The sequence below is a fragment of the Pogona vitticeps genome, chromosome 2 (assembly GCF_051106095.1).
Source record: "Pogona vitticeps strain Pit_001003342236 chromosome 2, PviZW2.1, whole genome shotgun sequence".
Classification (NCBI taxonomy): Eukaryota; Metazoa; Chordata; class Lepidosauria; order Squamata; family Agamidae; genus Pogona; species Pogona vitticeps.
In genome coordinates, this window is record NC_135784.1 from 248,832,501 (window position 1) to 248,837,750 (window position 5,250).

A 5,250-nucleotide genomic window follows, 5' to 3' on the forward strand; every position below is an offset into this window, starting at 1 on the left:
CAAGTACAGTCCTGCCCAGGAAGCACACCCATCTCTGGCTCCACAGCCAAAAATATAAACCACTGAGCTATCTAGTAGTCAGTTATCTTTGCAGGGAGACATAGAAATAGGTTTTCTGGGGAAATTGGCTTGGCTTCTGTTAAGAGATATCACTGCCATTATGTGTGGGTTTTTAAAAAAATGAAATAAGACTATGAATTATTTGGTTCAGCCCAAACAATGAGTGGGGAAAATTTAGGAAGGGGTTGTAATTCAAGAATTGAGTTTAAACAGAACAAGAAAGCTGGAGGCAAAATTTGCTATTTCTCTAGAGGAGGAGAGGGCCCTTAGCACCTTGGTATAATTAATAGAATTTCATTAAGTTTGTGCAGAAGGGGCACTGAAAGGATCAATACGTGTAGTGATCTTATATATTTGTATTTGGTGTTAAGGCTTTGAAGACTTGATATTTGGAGCTGATTCCTTTGTTTAATGGATGTCCTGCCAAGGTAAAGGTAGAGGTAAAGGTTCCCCTTGACAATTTTTGTCCAGTCGTGTTCGACTCTAGGGGGCGGTGCTCATCCCCGTTTCCAAGCCATAGAGCCAGCGTTTGTCCGAAGACAATCTTCCATGGTCACATGGCCAGTGTGACTTAGACACGGAACGCTGTTACTTTCCCACCGAGGTGGTCCCTATTGATCTACTTGGATTTGCATGCTTTCGAACCACTAGGTTGGCGGGAGCTGGGACAAACGACGGGAGCTCACTCCGTCATGTGGATTCGATCTTACGACTGCTTGGTCTTCTGACCCTGTAGCACAGGCTTCTGCAGTTTAGCCCGCAGCGCCACCACGTCCCTGCCCTGCCTTGGTAGATAAATATATTTGGGACTTTGTTCTTATTGGGCTTCAGAGACATTTGCATTTTTCCTCATTTTTTTCCCAAGCTTTTCCTGTTGTGGTGCTGGTGAAGGAACTCAGGGGCATACAAATTGTAGCATATAGTTGTAGACTATGTTTATATCACTGTTCTTTTTGTTTTGTTATATATGCACCTCTGTCTGACCTAAACATCAGCAACCCTATTTAGCCTGATCTTGTCTGCTCCAATGCGTCTGCCTAGCGAAATCCAAAAGCAGTTCCAGCAGAGCTCAGTAGGGAAGTGGATTTCTTTAATTTTTCTAAAAACATTCATTGGAGTTCTCTTAAAACAGAGACATCTTGCTAAAAGGGAAGAGAAGTGTGAATCCTGATAAATTGCATGCTCCCCTACTACTAAGCAGACAAAAATGGGGAGGAAGGGGGAGAGATTCCCCATCTGGAAGGACTGATAAAAGGCATTCCAAGTCTCTGTAGACTTAGAGCTGGGTGTGAGTTTCACATAATTTTCTTACAGAGATCCCTCCTGTGCAGTAGGACCCCCATATCTGCTGTCTTAGTTGCTGCAGTTTCACTTAACCACAGCTGACCATGATCCGAAATGAAAGGCAGCACCTTCAGTCTCCCCCAGCTACCTCTTCGGGCGAAGGAGTGGCAGCGCATTCTCCTGGCAGCTGTTTCAAGGGATGGAACTGAATCATCATTTTCTCCAATGGGATAGGTTGTCAACAGGTCAAGCACTCCTCAGTGTCTCTCAGCCTATCTTCTCCCCATTCATCATTTGCATTTGGAAGGCAGTGGTCACTGTTATCCGTGGTTTCACTCATGGATACAGGGTCCTACTGTCTAGGAAAGTGATGCACATCCTAATTTCAAAAGTATATTCTTTTTCTTTTTGCAATGTATACTTTTCATGAAAAAAATATGGGTTCCTATCATGTATATAGATGACAAAGTAAACATGTTTTTCCAATCGATAGTGTACACATACTTTTTTATATATTAGGAATAATAACATGCCATCAAATCAATTCCAACTTATGGTGACCCTCTTCAGGGTTTTTTAGGTACAGAGTGCTCACAAGCGGCTTACTCTTCCCTTCTTCTGGGACACTTTGGTCCTGTACAGCTTGCCCAAGGCTACACAGGCTGGCTTTTCTCCAGTGAGACACAGTGGGGAATTGAGCTCCTGACCTCTAACTCCACAACCAGGTAGGTACACAACTAACTGAACTAACTGAACTGTCTTTTTCTTATCTGGAAGAGATATTCATGGCAGAAAACTGTCCTGTGGGAAAGGGCTCTGGCAGATAATCTTATTAGTACATGTAGAATCTGTTCGGTCTTCTGAGAGACAACTGTGATTCACAGTAATAATACTTAATCTCCATTTTTTAAATCTTAATTCCAGATTCATTGTTAGGTTCTTTGCTCCTCTGGCTTAACTACAGCCGAATCACTGTAACCTCCCCTTCGTTGGTTTGTAATTCACTGCCAGTTCAGGTCTGAATTGATGTCGGCATATTTTCTGCACTCTAGTACGACCTGTCAGATTTTCCTCAACAAGCCTAGTTCTGCTAAACAAGATTTTCTTTCAGCCAGTTTCTTCAGTGTCCTGAATTTTGAACAATACAGGCGTGAGTTATATAAAGCATTGCTGCTGAGTATATTTCCCCAAATCCTGTTTAATCCCTGAAATGTCTATAGCAACCCTAGAATGTTTGCCCTGCCAGCTTTATTTCTGGATGCATCAGGTCCTTAGGGTTACAGACTTATTCTAGATATTCTCCATGAATAGCATTTCTACAAATTAACATCTTCTTACATTGTAAGAGGTTGAAACCATGTGAAGATTCTATTTGAGTGCAATTCAGAGGCTCTTTCTAAATAGGCAACAGTATATTGAGTGGGTTGTTATCTGTATTAATCTGTCTGGGAGAGCTGACTGAATCAGAAATCATTTCAGTGCTTACCTGAGAGTGAAACCAAGTTTTTGTGAAGAAGATAAACTGAGATATAACTAAGGCGCTTGGATACAAAAGGAAGGACTCCTCCACACCTTTAGTTGCATTAGTTGCAGGCAAGGAGGAATTCAGCAGATGTCAGTTGCATGACAATAAGCTGCAAAAGGCAGCAAAGATTGTTCAACATTTGGGAAAGTTTGTGTCTTGGAATACAGGTCGCAGAATCCCTCAGCTAGTAAGGGCTGTGCTTTTGGGGGGAATCCGAGTAACTGTATTCCCCAAAAGACTGTTTTATTTCTGGCCACCCTAAGTAGAAAAACACACAGCATACCAATTTGTTGAGTCTTGGTATTGAATTAGAACTAAATCAAAACTCTTTGCAAAATGCATCTTTCAAAACATAAAAGAAAATGTACGTATTATTTTAAATATAGAAGTAGAAAAGGAAAGCACATTTATAAATCTGACAGCAAACTTCTTGCCTCCAGGAATGAATTATAATTGAGAGCAGCAGGGTAATTGCTTCAGGGATTCTGTGTAGAAAGCTGATTTGCTGAGTCATATCAGCTCCTGAACCTGAATTACTTTTTTGGACGTATTTCTGCTTGACTCACAGATTATCATAGAATGTTAAGTCATGCATGTGATTGCTGGCTTTCTGAAAGTGTGTGTCTATTTGTTGTTAGAGATACTTAAAGGGAGACCACACTGATGTATTTTTTTTCTGTAATACTTTGGTTTCCATTCATTATGTCATCCTCAACCACTTTGTTTTCATTTCTTATCAATAATATAAAGATATTCCCCCACTTTTATGTATTTATTTAGTTTATAGTATTGAAGAAAGAATTTGGAATATGAAATTTAAACTTGTATTCTTTGAAGAGGCTTCCAACTCAAAACCAATTCTAAAATGAAACGCCAGCACAGTTAATTTGTGCCCCTTTGCTATTTTTGTCAAGCATGGTCATCCTCATTAAAATATATCTCTATAAATAGATCAGCAATGAAATTGAAGCATTAACAGAAGGGATTGTTACCAGCATGGTTTTTTTATCTGGTATGAGATTTGTCCACAGTCTTTTCATGTACTAAATGTCAGTCTGTGGGATAATCTTCTGCTTGTAGCCATAATGAAACAGACAGGCAAAAATCTATTAAAGATACACTCATAGACATCTTGCATATGCAAGCAGTATTGTAGTTATTCTGAATAAATGAGTATGGGCATGGCCCAGCCAAACCAAAGTATTTTTAAGCCCCATTGGTTCCAATGGATGAGCTAAGTCAGCGTTGAAATCTCTCCCCCTAAAACCAAGAGGACTTTAAATCTTTGGCTAGATGGTGCCATGAGTGTTTTCCATCTACCTTAGCTGGGAAGCCATATACAAAATAGGCCATGGCTCTCACACCTTCCATAACTGTGTAGAAGAGGGAATTGTAGCAGTTGTAGTTTGCAAGACAATTGTACAGCTCACAAGAAGAAGAAATGGTGTTTGGTATCTCTTTCTGAAGGTGAGAAATCTCATGTCAGCTGGGGAAACATTGACAGGCTGTCTTACCTTCCCAAGACAGCCTCTTTCAACACCTTCTCTTCCCCAAACTCCAACACTCTTGTTCACTAGAAAAGATTGCTTAAGGTGCTGTCACTTGAAATCCAACAACATGTAGAAAACTATAAACTTCCCATGCCAGTTTTTATGATGTGGCTACTCCACAAATAATTTAGTTAAGAAACATTTGATTGTATTATTTGATAGAGCCATTATTAAATAATTAGTGGAACTAACAACTTATACAGTGGTGCCTCGCAAGACGATTTTAATTCGTTCCATGGAAATCACTGTCTTGCGAAAACATCGTCTTGTGAAACCCAGTTCCCCATTGGAATGCATTGAAATCTATTTAATGCGTTCCAGTTGGGGGGGGGGGAATCACTATCTTGCAAAAATTATCCAGAGAAGACATCGTCTTGCAAAACACAGTTCCCTGTACCATCTTGGGGAAAAGCAATCCCCTCACCTGCACTGCCTTTGGAAATTCAAGGGGTCTCAGATGGCCTTACCCCTCTTTCTCTCTCCAGCAATAAAGAAAGAGGATAAAAGAAGTCAAAACAGCCCCCTGGCTCCTGACAATGGTAACTCCATTTGCCCTGATCCTTTACTACAAAGAAAAAAAAAAGAGAAAATATAAAACATCATCAGGACTTGCTTCCTTTGCAATAGGTCCTGATGAGAAGAAAAAGAGATGAAATTTAGAAAAAAAAGGTTAATCATAAGTGCAATCTCCCATTAACACATATTATGCAGATGAGTTCCCCACATTTGGGGAAACCACAGGGATCAGCAGCACACCCAAAATACAATGGATGAGCCTCCTCCTGGGAAAACCACTTTTATGACATGGTATTTTCCCTGCAAGGTACGAGT

At 40.3% G+C, this 5,250-nt stretch overlaps 1 non-coding gene across 1 annotated transcript; it reads right to left on the reverse strand.

The window, feature by feature from the left end:
- Positions 1–5,084: 5,084 nt before the first annotated feature.
- Positions 5,085–5,250, reverse strand: LOC140705177 (U1 spliceosomal RNA). Its single transcript, XR_012084662.2, has one exon. It is a non-coding gene; the product is annotated as a U1 spliceosomal RNA (small nuclear RNA).